This window comes from Salvelinus sp. IW2-2015, linkage group LG26, assembly GCF_002910315.2.
Source record: "Salvelinus sp. IW2-2015 linkage group LG26, ASM291031v2, whole genome shotgun sequence".
Taxonomy (NCBI): Eukaryota; Metazoa; Chordata; class Actinopteri; order Salmoniformes; family Salmonidae; genus Salvelinus; species Salvelinus sp. IW2-2015.
In genome coordinates, this window is record NC_036866.1 from 47,434,969 (window position 1) to 47,451,104 (window position 16,136).

Consider the following 16,136-nt stretch of genomic DNA (forward strand, 5'->3'; position numbering starts at 1 on the left):
AGCGCCTAGACAACCAGACGTGGGGAGTTCCTTACTAATTAGTGACCTTAATTCATCAATCAAATACACGGGGGGAGAGAAAACACGCAGACTCTCGGGCATCCACGGAATGAGTTTGACAAAGAGTCAGGCCAAAGTGAGAAAACGTAGAGAGTGTGGATGATTTAGTGAGACAGTGGCGAGTCGTGTTCAGAGTGAGAAGCAATTACTCCTGACCTCATGTATTTACAGCCATGACCTGAACTCGGACACCCTCACCTATTTATCTTAGCCCATCAGTCCTTTCRCACTCTCTCTGACTCACTCTCATCATCAATCATCTACAGTGTCTTCAGAAAGTATTCACACCCCTCGATGTTTTCCACATTTTGTTGTGTTACAGCCTGAATTTAAAATTGATTACATTGAGATTTTGTCACGGACATAAACACAGTACCCCATAATGTCAAAGTGGAATTATGTTTTTAGTAATTTTTACACATTTAATTAATTTAAAAGCTGAAATGTCTTGAATCAATAAGTATTCAACTCCTTTGTTATGGCAAGCCTAAATAAGTTCAGGAGTAAAAATGTGACTTGTTTCAGGAAACTAGGCATATGTAGTGGGTCAATACTTCACAGGAGCCATTTGAACATAAACTTTTTGATTTATCAAAATGTGTTTTGGCAGAAATGCCTTCTGGAACACGTGAACGTTCATGTGCTTTAATAACACACTTGTATGCCATCTGTAAATCCGAATAAAATTGTTAAATTAGAGCCTAGTTGGTTAAGCAACAGAAAAAGTCAGCAACCTTCCCACTAGCCATGATTGGCTGAGATAATGACTGGGCTGGACATGCCGAGAGAAGAGTTAAGATTGGTCTGCCATTTAGAAGACTTCTGTCTATTTGAACTGGTCAGTCTGTGTTGGTAATCCTGTCAAACGCTGCATTTAAAAAAAAAAACGTATCGTGAAGTGGAGCTGCATAAGTGTTGATCTCCACTTTCTGGAGGATCAAGTTTTGAAATCAGTGGAATTAGAGTATGATAGCTAAAGAGATGGAGAAAACACCTGTCTCCGGATTTCATCTTCAAACTAAGGGCAACCATGACATGGCATCCATGATAGTCTAGCTAGCTACATTTTCAGATATGACATGTTTCTAATTTTGACAAAGTGGTTTCATTTCAAGCTAAAGTGTACTGTTAGCTAGCTAGCTGGCTGGCTCCCTAGCTAACGTTACGTGTATGATGTTATTATTCATATCCCAGAGCTGTTTGCTTAGCTAGTTAGAGCCTAATGTTAGCTAGTTGGCTGGCTCACTAGCTAACGTTACGTGCATGATGTTATTATTCGTATCTTAGAGCCATTTTGCTAGTTAGAGCCTAACATTGAACCTGGTTGGTTAACTCCCAGCAGATTCATGCAGGGTAGTAAYGACATGATTTGGTACTATGTTCGTTGTTGTTTAACTAGCTAACGCTAGCTGGCTGGCTCGCTAGCTAACATATGATCTTACACATTTTATGGTCTTACACGCTGTTTACTTAGCTAGGTTCATTGTTTAGCTACATGTCTTAACAAAAGACTCCACTATGCAAGAAACCATTTCGGGTGCGTTCGTAAATTCAGTCTGAGTATGCCAGAGTGCAGAMTAACTGATGAATTTACGAACGCACAACACCCGTTGAATATGGCCGGTGTCAGTAAACGTTGGTAAAAAAGCATAATGAAATTGTTGCTGGTTAGGCTGTTGTCATGTTATACAGAGGTAAACAAATCATCGGCCAGAGCATCAAGTGTGTGCTCTGAACGCTCCAAGAGCGAACCGAGAGGGGTGGGGCTAAAGCTTAAGAGGGTGTGAATGGTGCTAAATGGGTGTAGACAAAGAAGAGCTCTTCACTAGGTACCAAAACATTTAAAGGCCATTTTCTCAAAAGTGAGTTTACAAGTTTATCAACTTTCAAAACAGAATTACTWTCCCATTGTTCCTAAAAAATGCAGTGTRTTATTTACCATTTTGTAGCTCTGGGTCTCTACTTTTATCCAATGTAAAAAACACAATTTCAAATTTTGCTACTTAAGGCCGATTTGAGCCGGTCGGTCACAAATGTGCTTAACAAGTCACATAATACCTTGCATGAACTCACTCTGTGTGCAATAATAGGTTAATGATTTTTTTCTGACTACCTCATCTCTGTACCCCACACATACAATTATCTGTAAGGTACCTCAGTCAAGCAGTGAATTTCAAACACAGATTCAACCACAAAGATCAGGGAGGTTTTCCAAACCGCTCAGGGTGTCACGACTTCACGACTTCTGCCAAGAGTCTTTTCCTTATTGACTCTCCTGCATATCCAGTGGTGCTAGGCCTACCCTGGTTAGCTTATCATAACCCTACTATTTCTTGGCCACAGAGGGCTCTCATGGGGTGGTCGCAGGAGTGCTTAGGTAGGTGTTTAGGGGTTTCCGTTGGTGCTACTACGGTGGAAAGTCYAGACCAGGTCTCCACCSTGTGCATCCCCCCAGAATATGCCGATTTGGCTCTCGCCTTCTGTAAAAAGAAGGTGACTCAATTACCACCCCATCGATGGGGGGATTGTGCGATAGATCTCCTGGTAGATGCTGCACTTCCCAGGAGTCACGTGTATCCCCTGTCGCAAGTGGAGACGGTGGCTATGGAGACATATGTCTCCAATTCCCTGCGTCAGGGGTACATTCGGTTCTCCACTTCACCCGTCTCCTCGAGTTTCTTTTTTGTGAAGAAGGATGGAGGTCTGCGCCCGTGCATTGATTATCGAGGTCTAAATCAAATCACGGTGAGGTACAGTTACCCGATACCTCTTATCGCCACGGCCATTGAGTCAATGCACGGGGCGCGCTTCTTCACTAAACTGGATCTCAGGAGTGCGTACAACCTGGTGCGTATCCGAGAGGGAGACGAGTGGAAGACGGAATTTAGTACCACCTCAGGGCATTATGAGTACTTCGTCATGCCGTACGGGTTGATGAATGCTCCATCAGTCTTCCAATCCTTTGTAGACGAGATTTTCAGGGACCTGCACGGGTCCCTGCAGGGTGTAGTGGTGTATATCGATGACATTCTGATATACTCCGCTACACGCACCGAGCATGTGTCCCTGGTGCGCAAGGTGCTTGGTCGCCTGTTGGAGCATGACCTGTATGTCAAGGCTGAGAAATTATTGTTCTGTCAACAGTCCGTCTCCTTCCTAGGGCATCGCATTTCCACGTCAGCAGTGGAGATGGAGAGTGACCGCATTGCAGCCGWGTGTAATTGGCCGACTCCCACCACGGTGAAGGAGGTGAAGCGATTCTTAGGGTTTGCCAACTACTACCGGAGGGTAATCCGGGGTTTTGGTCAKGTAGCTGCTCCCATTACCTCACTGTTGAAGGGGGGCCCAGTGCGCTTGCAGTGGTCAGCTGGGGTTGATGGGGCTTTTAGGCACGTCAAGGCTCTGTTTACCTCGGCTCCTGTGTTGGCGCATCCGGATCCCTCTTTGGTCTTCATAGTRGAGGTGGACGCCTCCGAGGCTGGGATAGGAGCTGTGCTCTCTCAGCGCTCRGGTACGCCACCAAAACTCCGCCCCTGTGCCTTCTTCTCTAAGAAGCTCAGCCCGGCGGAGCGAAACTATGATGTGGGGGACCGGGAGCTGTTGGCTGTCGTTAAAGCTTTGAATGTTGGAGACATTGGCTTGAGGGGGCTAAACACCCCTTTCTCATCTGGACTGACCACCGCAATCTGGAGTACATCCGGGCAGCGAGGAGAATGAATCCTCGTCAGGCAAGGTGGGCCATGTTTTTCACCCGTTTTGTGTTTACCCTCTCTTACAGACCAGGCTCCCAGAACGTCAAGGCAGACGCACTGTCCCGGCTGTATGACACAGAGGAGCGGTCCATGGATCCCACTCCCATATACTCCCAGCCTCTTGCTTGGTGGCGCCGGTAGTGTGGGAGCTGGACGTGGACATTGAGCRGGCGTCACGTGCAGAGCCCGCTCCCCCCTCAGTGTCYAGCTGGTCGTCTGTACGTTCCGTCTGCTGTCCGCGATCGGCTGATCTATTGGGCCCACACGTCACCGTCCTCTGGTCATCCTGGGATCGGTCGGACGGTGCGCTGTCTTAGTGGGAGGTACTGGTGGCTCACTTTAGAAAGAGACGTAAAGGTTTATGTTTCCTCCTTCTCAGTGTACGCCCAGTGCAAGGCTCCTAGACACCTGCTCAGAGGTAAGTTACAACCCTTACCCGTTCCACAACGGCCGTGGTTGCACCTGTCTGTGGATTTTATCCAGACAGGTGGATAAAAAAGATTTTATCCAGACAGATCTTCCACCTTCACAGGGAAACACCACGATCCTGGTTGTTGTGGATCATTTTTCTAAGTCCTGTCATCTCCTCCCTTTGCCCGGTCTCCCTACGGCCCTACAGACTGCGGAGGCCCTGTTTACACACATCTTCCGGGCACTACGGGGTGCCTGAGGATATAGTGTCTGATCGGGGTCCCCAATTTAYGTCAAGGGCCTGGAAGGCGTTCATGGAACGTCTGGGGGTCTCGGTCAGCCTTACCTCAGGTTTTCACCCTGAGAGTRACGGGCAGGTAGAGAGAGTTAACCAGGATGTGGGTAGGTTTCTGAGGTCTTATTGCCAGGACCGGCCGGGGGAGTGGGCGGCCCAGAACTTGCTCCGCCACTCCACCACTAACCTTTCTCCATTTCAGTGTGTATTGGGGTATCAGCCGGTTCTGGCTCCATGGCATCATAGTCAGACAGAGGCTCCTGCGGTGGACGACTGGTTCCAGCGTGCGGGGGAAACATGGGATGCCGCCCACGTCCACCTTCAGTGCGCTGTACTGCGCCAGAAAGTTGGCGCAGACCGTCACCGCAGTGAGGCTCTCGACCCGAAACCTGCCCCTCTGCCTGCCCTGCCGGAAGCTGGATCCGCAGTTTGTGGGGCCATTTAAAGTCCTGAGGAGAGTGAACGAGGTATGTTATAGGTTACAGCTTCCCCCCAATTACCGTTTTAACCCCTCGTTCCATGTGTTCTCTCCCTCAGGCCAGTGGTGGCTGGCCCGCTCCAGGAGGCTGAGGTGCGGCAGGTTCCTCCGCCCTTCTGGATATTGAGGGGTCCCGGCGTACTCCGTTCGATCCATCCTGGATTCGAATATGTCGGGCGAGGGCCTTCAGTACTCGTGGACTGCGGAGGGTACGGTCCAGAGGAGAGTGCTGGGTTCCGGTGGAGGACGTGTTAGATCATTCCCTGCTACGAGAGTTCCACCGTCTCCATCCGGATCGCCCTGCGCCTCGTCCTCCGGTCGGGTTACTGTCACGACGCCGAAGTCGATGCCTCTCCTTGTTCGGCGCGGTGCTCGGCGATCGACGTCACCGGTCTTCTAGCCATCATTGATCTATGTTTCATTTTCCATTGGTTTTGTCTGGTCTTCTTACACACCTGGTCCAATCACAATTCATTATATGTTGTGTATTTAACCCTCTGTTTCCCCTATGTCCTTATCAAGAGATTGTTTAATGTTATGTTCATGTTTTATGGATTGGTGTGCGACCGTTTCTTGCACCCACTTTTATTTTTATATGGACTTTGGTTTTGGAGTTTATGTTTTAAGTTATTAAATACTAAATATACCAAGTTAATTCTCCTGCGCTTGACTTCCCTGCCACGTACATACACGACGTGACACAGGGATTTCACAATGAGGCCAATGGTGCTTTAAAACAGTTACAAAGTTTAATGGCTGTAATAGGAGAACTGAGGATTGGTCCACCAACATTGTAGTTACTCCACAATACTCACCTAATGACAGAGTGGCAAAGAAATTAACTTTCTGTCTGAATACAAAGCGTTATGTTTGTGGAAAATTCAACCAACACATCACTGAGTGCCACTCTTCATATTTTCAAGCATCGTGGTGTCTGCATCATGTTATGGGTATGCTTGTATCGGCAAGGAGGGAGTTTTTGGGGATAAAAATAAAGGAATAGGCTAAGCCCAGGAAAAACCATAGAGACAAACCTGGTTCAGTCTGTTTTCCAACACACTGGGAGACAAATTCATCTGTCAACAGGTGTCACGCCCTAACCATAGAGGCCCTTGGTTCTCTATGGTGTATAGGTCAGAGCGTGACTAGGGGGTTTCTAGCATTTCTATTTCTATGTTGGTATTTGTATGGTTCCCAATTAGAGGCAGCTGATTATCGTTGTCTCTAATTGGGGATCATACTTAAGTTGCCCATTGTTCCCACCTGTTGTGTGGGATATTGTTTTCAGTTAGTGCCTAAGTGCGCGCTGTACTGGACGTTCGTTTATTCTTTGTTTTTGTTAAGTTTCACTTTGTAATAAAGTATGTGGAACTCTACGCACGCTGCGCCTTGGTCCGCTCCTTTCGACTAACGTGACAACAGGACAATTACCTAAAAACACAAGGCAAATATACACTGGAGTTGCTTACAAGACGGCATTGAATGTTCCTGAGTGTCCTAGTTACAGTTTTGACTTAAATCGGCTTGAAAATCTATGGCAAGACTTGAAAATGGTATAGATGTATAAGAATGTATAAAAATGATTAACAATCAACTTAACAGAGCTTGAAGAATTTAAAAAAGAAAAATATGCAAATATTGTACAATCCAGGTGTGCAAAGCTCTTAGAGACTTACCCAGAAAGACTCAAAGCTGTAATCGTTGCCAAAGGGGATTCTAACAAGTATTGACTCAGGGGCTGTGTATACTTATGTAAATGTGATATTTCATTTTCAAAAAAAATCGAAAAACATATTTCACTTTGTCATTATGGGGTATTGTGTGTAGATGAGTGAGAAAAACATATACTTAATCCATTTTGAATTCAGGCAGTAACACAAAAAACTGTGGGATAAGATAAGGGGTATGAATACTTTCTGAAGGCACTATTCATTACAATGCAGTTGAACTTAAGAAAACACACCCGCACGCATCCAAACACGCACATACAGTGTATCAYCTCTTGCTGAAAGCTCTCTTTTTCTCTCTTTCTTCCCCTTTGACTCTGGTGATATTATCATGACTTAAACAACTGGCTCACAAATGGCTGATTATTGGGGTCAGGGGTCAACCCCAGGTCCAGGGTAGTCTGGCTGACAACTGTCAGGTGATGTTTATGTGTCTCAGTGTGTGTGTCTGTGTGTGTGTACTGAACAAAAATATAAATGCAACATGCAACAATTTCTAAGATTTTACTGAGTTACAGTTCATATAAGGAAATCAGTAAATTGGAAATAAATTCATTAGACGCTAATCTATGGATTTCACATGACTGGGAATACAGATATAAAGTAGGGGCATGGATTAGAAAACAAGTGTAGTATCTGGTGTGACCACCATTTGCCTCATGCAGCGCGACACATCTCCGTCGCATACAGTTGATCAGGCTGTTGATTGTGGCCTGTGCAATGTTGCCCTTCTTGATATGCCACATCTGTCAGGTGGATGGATAATCTTGGCAAAGGAGAAATGCTCAATAACAGGGATGTAAACAAAGTTGTGCACAAAACTTTAGATAAATAAGCTTTTTGTGCGTATGGAACATTTCTCTGATCTTCTTTTTCAGCTCATGAAACATGGGCCCAAAAATTAACATATTGCGTTCATATTTTTGTTCAGTGTAGGTGTGATTTCTAAATAAGTGACAGTTGGTAATAAGCAGTGGAAACATATGTATACATTGCCAAAGCAAGTGAAATAGATCATTTAAAAAAACATTCTCTCCCTCTCTCCCTCTCTCTCTCTCCAGCTCTTTCCAGCTCTTTCCAGAAGTGGAGAGCCAGAGGCGCTGTGCTGGCAGGGCCTGTAACCCTTGCATGGGGAACCTAGCCTTGGGTCGAGGACCACTCATCCAGTCTGTGTGTGGATCCAACTCCACAGAGTCCTACTGCTCCTACCAACAGACTTCTAGTTCTCCCCACGAGGAGTCTTCCTGCCCAGCAGTACCCAAATGCAGCAAGTGCAACGCAGCCCTCCCCCACCAGGCCCACCTAGCCACTGCCATGACCGACTCGTCCTTTGAATACCCAGATACATGGTGGCAGTCTGCAGAGAGGGTGGAGACCGAGACCCTCCAACTAGACCTGGAGAGAGATTTCTACTTCACCCACCTGATCCTGGTGTTCCGTTCCCCCCGCCATGCTGCTGGAACATTCCCAGGACCACGGACAGACCTGGAAGACCCTCAGGTACCATCGAGGACCACTTTTGGAAATAAGTGTTTTAATTAATACTTTGATGTGTTATGCTCTGGGATCAAATACACCTAATTTTTTTAACCCAGGTACTTTGACAGGGACTGTGAGGGCACCTTCGGCCTGGCAGAGGATGGGGTAGAGTGTGGCAGCCTGTACCTCCAAGTACTCAGGAGCGTTCCCCTGTGCCCTAGGAGAGGTGAGTGTTTTGAGATCTCTGGTTGGTTTCAATGGGAGAAGTCTGTTGTAATGTACACCAGTGGTTGGTGTACATTACAGGATACATTTTCCCTTTATTCTTTTGACGTTGCGCCCTGAGGCGTTTTTGGATGTGGCATTGTTAGAGAGAGAGCGAGAGAGAGCGAGAGAGAGAGAGAGAGAGAGAGAGAGAGAGAGGAGAGAGAGAGAGAGAGAGAGAGAGAGAGAGAGAGAGAGAGAGAAGAAGAGAGACAGAGAGAGAGAATGAAAGGTGAACCAGATTAATGCCTGGTTCCTATTTTCCCTCTGGCACTACTAACCAACCCTTCCACTCTGCCCCTGAATAACTCCGACCAACCCCTCCACTCTGCCACCTGTCTGACCAACACCCCTGTCTGTCTCTAGGTGATCTAACGTGCCAACCTCTAAGCAACTACACTCTGTCCCTGTCTGTAGGTGCCYATCCCGAGTTTAACTAACCGACCCCTCCATCCTTCACCTGTGTCTGACCATCTCCAATCTGCCCCTATCCTCAGGTAATCTACCGTGCCTTGTMCCCCTGGGACTCCCTGGACCCCTACGGGCCGGTTGCCCAGAATCAGTTGATGCTCACCAACCTGCTGGTGCATCTGCTCCAGAACCAGCCTGCCCATGCCAAGCTAAATACCCAGATGCCCAGGCCCTGCCCACGGCCCATTATGCCATCTATGAGGGGAGCTGCCTCTGCAATGGGCATGCCGAGCACTGTGTACCAGCCGGCGGGTACCGCCCCATCAGGCAGAAGACCAATCGTGTGGTGAGTAAGCGTGACGAGCACCACCAGTAACAAATCGCAGCCGAAAACGTATCTCTCTTTGTCATATTAGCAATGCGCCAAAACATTTGCAATAGTTCAGCACAATTTGTTCTGTTACGAAAACAGTCAGGGACATTGTGTATGTGTGTTTGTACTGCCAAGTGTTAGGGTTAGGGTTWGGGTTAGGGTTAGGGTTAGGGTTAGGGTTWGGGTTTGGGTTTGGGTTWGGGTTAGGGTTAGGGTTTGGGTTATGTTTATGCCTCCTTTTGTGTGTATGTTGATGTGTGTAATAACAGTGGGGTAAAATGGCTCATAGTGTTAACATTGGCAGGTAACAGTGGTTTTGAAGTGAATCAAGGAGGGGTAGGAAGATGATTAGGGATTAAGTGTATGTGTGTGAACACTGTTTTCTGTCTCCCTCTTTTACTCCTGTGGGAGGTACACTGGGTGTGTGTGTGTGTGTGTAGCTGTGTGCATCTGTCTGTAACAGTAATCCCGTAATACATATGTAATACACTGCTCCCTCCCTCCCTTGTGGCAGGTCCACGGGAGGTGTGTGTGCAGACACAAAACAGCCGGCGACCACTGTGAGCGCTGTGCTCCCCTCTACAACGAACAGCCTTGGCAAGCGGCCAACGGTATCATAGGAGMACCGCATGAACGCAAGAGTGAGTCTTACAGGGCCAGGAAGGTCAACAGGCAAAACTACATACATTGCACAATATACACAGCCACAGCCAGACATCTTCACTAGTAGTTGTATGATTCAATAGGTACAGTACATTTTATTTTTGTTATTCAGGATGCCATTGCAGGATGCCATTGATTTATCGATGCAAAATAWTAGTGAAACCTATTATCTGTACCTTTGAGAAAACAGATTGAACCGAATCACACTGGATTAGAACGCTGTCAAACATCCTGTTATTTTTCCTGTGCGGATCAACATATTTTCACGTCGATCATTGTCGCAGTGTGAATAAGGTCTATAGGAAAACAGAAATGTGTTCACTCTTTCTTTTTAGAGTGTAAGTGCAACAGCCATGCAGACAGCTGTCACTTTGACTGGGGTGTGGCTGGCATCAGGATCAGGACACTGGGGTGTGGCTGGCACCGGGGTGTGGCTGGCATCAGGATGGCGTGGTGTGTGTGTGTGACTGCTGCCTCCACAATACAGAGGGCAGGCAGTACCAGATCTGTAAGAGAGGGCTCTACAGACACCCCAACAGACTCAGCTCTGCCCCCGACTGCTGCACATGTAAGAGAACATACAGTGCATTTGGAAAGTATTCAGACCCCTTGACTTTTTCTGCATTTTGTTAAGTTACAGCCTTATTCTGAAATTGATTACATCGTTTTCCCCCTCATCAATCTACACACAATACCCGATAATGTGGGTTACTGTGTGTAGATAGATATTTTTTTATTGCAAATGTATTAAAAATAAAACACTGAAATATCACATTTACATAAGTATTCAGACCCTTTACCCAGTACTTTGTTGAAGCAACTTTGGCAGCGATTATAGCCTCAAGTCTTCTTGGGTATGACACTAGTTTGGCACACCTGTATTTGGGGAGTTTTTACCATTCTTCTCTGCATATCCTCTCAACCTCTGTCAGGTTGGATGGGGAGTGTCGCTGCACAGGGAGAATGATTTACTGAATACTTRTGTAAATAAGGTATTTCTGTTTTTWATTTTTAATAAATGTGCAAACATTTCTAAAAACCTGTTTTCGCCTTGTCATTATGGGGTATTGTGTGTAGAATGAGGAAAAACATTTATTTCATATATTTTTGAATTAGGCTATAACGTAACAAAATGTGRAAAAAAGGGAAGGGGTCTGAATACTTTCCGAAAGCACTGCCTSTCTCTGTCCCTGTTATATCTGCTTTGTTACTATGTTGTAACCCAGCTCTGTCCCYGACTCCTGCACATGTAAGAGTACACACTTATCCCTCTGTCTGTCCCTGTTATGATTTGTTACTTGTTTTTTTTTACCCTAACCCTCAGCCTCTGACTCTTGCACAAGTAAGAGAGAAAGGGAAGGATTACCTGTTATCTGCATTATTTGTTACTATGTTATTACTTTGGCCTGACATGGGCAACTATCTCCATGTTGATGATGGTGTCCACTGTGGTGGTATCCACGTCTCCCTCCCTCTTATGTCTGACTTGTTACTATGTTGTTACTATGTTGTTACTATTGCCTGGTATGAGTTGCCATGGTCAACATAACAGCAGTGATTGTCAATCATGGTCTTGAGTATTTTTTTTTTGTGTGAACGTTTTTTTCTCCAGCTGAGCAATGAAACACCTGATTTAGCTCATCAAGGTGTTGAATCAGGTGTGATGAAGGCGCTACGCGTAACAAAAACATTCAGTAGTAAAAGGTTAGTTATGCCCATTGTCAGCTCTGACATTATGTTAAGATATATAGGACCTTTTCGAAACCCATGGGTCATTACACACACATGCAGGTGCGCGCACACGCAAGCAAGCAGACACACACACACACACACACAGACAGACATGAACATCTTCTCTCTTTTTCTTCCCAGAGAAATGGGAGTGTAAGGAGATGACTATTGGCAAACCCAAACTCTTCTGTGCCAAGGAGTATGACTATGGTAGGTGGGATTAAAAGAGATAGGCGTGGGAAAAGTTCCTGGGAAAAGTCTTCACAACTACATCATCTTAGCATTAGCCATGAATGATGTCATACATTGTCTCCTGTGTCTCCACCTGGCATTGTACTCCTCTTTCTCTGAGAATTTACTGTAAAATGGAGATGAAAATAATCTCAGACAATGCATATGTAAAGGTAACCCTGTAGATTCAAATTGAAATCTAATACATTGCATGTTTGAGGTGAGCCAACTACTATTTTAGCCAACTCCAATGGCTGGTGGTATGCATAACAACAACCATAGGAGTTGGCTATAGAGTACAAACAGATCTGGGACCAGTCTGTAGTGAATGATGCCAACAGAATTGGAAAGGAAATGCTAATACACTGCATGTTTGAGGCAGTAGTAGATGGTGCCAGCAGAATTTAATAGGGATTGATACCAACAGTATTGAACAGAGATCGATTGATCTCTTCTCCGTAGTGCTGATGGTGAGGATCGGGGCGGCCCATGATCAGGGCTCCCATGCTGAGGTGGAGGTCAAGGTAAAGAAGGTCATAAAMCACAGCAGCAGGCGACGATCCAGAGAGGTCACATCACCCTTTTCCCAGAGTCCTGGATGGGTGCATCTGCCCCCTCCTCAACCCAGGTGAGCGCTTGCATTTTGCACAGGTAGTTGGTCAGGCGACTGGACCTGGACTGCTTCCTACTCAATAATTATTTTCTCTGGCATCTCTGGATGCATGSCTGCCTTGTTTGGCCCTMRCACGCTAGACTTATTTACATTAGATGACTCACTGCAACCTTAATCTGGTTCACCAGAGCATTCTATGATATACTGTATATATATACACAGTACCAGTCAAAAGTTTGTACACGCCTACTCATCTAAAGGTTTTTATTTATTTTTACTATTTTCTACATTGTAGAATAGTAGTGAAGACATTAAAACTATTAAATAACGGATATGGAATCATGTAGTAACCAAAAAAAGACTTAAACAAATCAAAATATATTTTATTTTTGTGTTTCTTCAAAGTATCCACCCTTTGCCTTGATGACAGCTTTGCACACTCTTGGTATTCTCTCAACCAGCTTCACCTGAAATGCTTTTCCAACAGTCTTGAAGTASTTCCCACATATCCTAAGTACTTGCTTTTCCTTCACTCTGCCGTCCAACTCATCCCAAACCATCTCAATTGGGTTGAGGTCAGGTGATTGTGAAGGACAGGTCATCTGATGCATCACTCCATCACTCTCCTTCTTAATCAAATAGCTCTTACACAGCCTGGAGGAGTGTTGTCCTGTTGAAAAACAAATGATTGTCCCACTAAGTGCAAACCAGATGGGATGGCGTATCGCTGCAGAATGCTGTGGTAGCCATGCTGGTTAAGTGTGCCTTGAATTCTAAATAAATRAGCAACAGTGTCACAATCAAAGCACCCCCATACCATCACACCTCCTCCTCCATGATTCATGGTGGGAAACACACAWGTGGAGATCATCCGTTCACCTACTTTGTGTCTCACAAAGACACGGCGGTTGGAACCAAAAATCGCAAATCTGTACTCATCAGACCAAAGGACAGATTTCCACCGGTCTAATGTCCGTTGCTCGTGTTTCTTGGCCCAAGCAAGTCTCTTCATCTTATTGCTATTCTTTAGTGGTGGTTTCTTTGCAGCAATTCGACCATGAAGGCCTGATTCACGCAATCTCCTCTCAACAGTTGATGTTGAGATGTGTCTTACTTGAACTCTGTGAAGCATTTATTTTGGCTAATTTCTGAGGCTCGTAACTAACTTATCCTCTGCAGCAGAGGTAACTCTGTGTCTTCCTTTCCTGTGGCGGTCCGCATGAGAGCCAGTTTCATCATAACACTTGATGGTTTTTGCGACTGCAATTGAAGAAACTTTCAACATTCTTGAAATTTTCCGTATTGACTGACCTTCATGTCTTGAAGAAATTATGGACTGTCATTTCTCTTTGCTTATTTGAGCTGTTCTTGCCATAAAATGGACTTGGTCTTATACCAAATAGGGCTATCTGCTGTATATCACCCCTACCTTGTCACAACACAACTGATTGGCTCAAACGCATTAAGGAAAGAAATTCCACAAATTAACTTTTAACAAGGAACACCTGTTCATTGAAATGCATTCCAGACTACCTCATGAAGCTGGTTGAGAGAATGTCAAGGGTGTGCAAAGCTGTCATAAAGGCCAAGGGTGGCTACTTTGAAGAATCACAAATATAAAATATATTTTGATTAGGTTAACACTTTTTTGGTTACTACATTATTCTATATGTGTTATTTCATAGTTGTGATGTCTTCACTATCATTCTACAATGTAGAAAATAGTAAAACTAAAGAGAAACCCTTGAATGAGAAGGTGTGTCCAAACTTTTGAGTGGTACTGTATATACGGTTGAAGTCGGAAGTTTACATACACTTAGGTTGGAGTCATTAAAACTCATTTTTCAATCACTCCACATATTTCTTCTTAACAAACAATTCCAGTGCGTCAGAAGTTTACATACACTAAGTTGACTGTGCCTTTAAACAGCTAGGAAAATTATAGAAAATGATGTCATGGCTTTAGAAGCTTCTGATWGACTAATTGACATAATTTGAGTCAATTGGAGGTGTACCTGTGGATGTATTTCAAGGCCGACCTTGAACTCAGTGGCTCATTGCTTGACATCATGGGAAAATCAAAAGAAATCAGTTTAAAAAAATGGTAGACCTCCACAAGTCTGGTTCATCCTTGGGGGAGGCTTGCAAGCCGAAGAACGCCATCCCAACCATTAAGCACGGGGGTGGCAGCATCATGTTGTGGGGGTGCTTTGCTGCAGGAGGGACTGGTGCACTAAACAAAATAGATGGCAACATGAGGCAGGGAAATTATGTGGATATATTGAAGCAACATCTCAAGACATCAGTCAGGAAGTTAAAGCTTGGTTGCAAATGGGTCTTCCAAATGGACAATGACCCCAAGCATACTTCCAAAGTTGTGGCAAAATGGCTTAAGGACAACAAAGTCAAGGTATTGGAGTGGCCATCACAAAGTCCTGACCTCAATCCTATAGAAAATCTGTGGGCAGACCTGAAAAAGCGTGTGCAAGCACCAGCTCTGTCAGGAGGAATGGGCAAAAATTCMCGCAACTTATTGTGGGAAGCTTGTGGAAGGCTACCCAAAACGTTTGACCCAAGTTAAACAATTWAAATGCAATGCTACCAAATACTAATTGAGTGTATGTAAACTTCTGACCCACTGGGAATGTGATGAAAGAAATAAAGGCTGAAATAAATCATTCTCTACTATTATTCTGACATTTCACATTCTTAAAATATAGTGGTGATCCTAACTGACCTAAGACAGGGAACTGAGTTTAAATGTCAAAACTGAGTTTAAATGTATTTGGCTAAGGGGTATGTAAACTTCCGACTTCAACTGTATATATATATATATATATATATTGAACAGGATGATCTATTTTGGATGCAATTTGAAAGGAATTGATGTCACGCATGCTCTGATTTAAAGCAACAATTTTCAAGTTGCTTTGATTTACAATAAAAAAATCTTTACAATAAAAAAAATATGGTGACCCCTGAAAGCCAGAAGGAGATGTGTAAATTAGACGGGCATTCGGTCCTTACAGTATATTACTGTAGCATAGGCTATGCTGCAGCAAATGTAGGCCTACCTGTCACAATAAAAAAGTTACTGCATGCATTGTTAACTGCACTCCATACCGAGATGGGCTGTCTGTCCSCACCATGAGCATTGATGATTGATCATACAGAGAGAAGGMTGTAGAGAAGGCATATTTAGACATCGCATAGAATTTAACATTTCCATTTCACGTCAYGTTGTTGATATAAATAATTTAATGGTTTTTCACAGTTATTTATCCTGGGGAAAGGAAGTGGTTTTCGACGGTAGATCTTGGCAAATCTCGGTAACCGAGTTGCCGCTATTCAACCATAGACTGGAACTCAGTAGGCCCAAACAGGTAGAAGAGAGAGAACAGAAGAGAGAATAAAAAAAAAACATTAAAGGGATAAATTGGCTAATCTTTTCAGTTCTCTGAGCTCTCCCTCTTGCCTGTGTGTGTGTGCTCCCCCAGTCCCCTGTCTGCCTGACAGAGGGAACACACATCCAGCGCTGAATCTGCCCTCTGGACTAGACTAGAGCGCCAAACTTACAAACACGCTCTCAGTTTAGAAATGAACTGACTCCACTCATGTCCTTTATCAACCATTGTATCTGATGTAAAT

The 16,136-nt window shown here is 44.7% G+C and overlaps 1 pseudogene; it reads left to right on the forward strand.

Annotated features, from left to right (window-relative positions):
- Positions 1-3,249: 3,249 nt before the first annotated feature.
- Positions 3,250-16,001, forward strand: LOC111952249 (uncharacterized; annotated as a pseudogene).
- Positions 16,002-16,136: the final 135 nt, after the last annotated feature.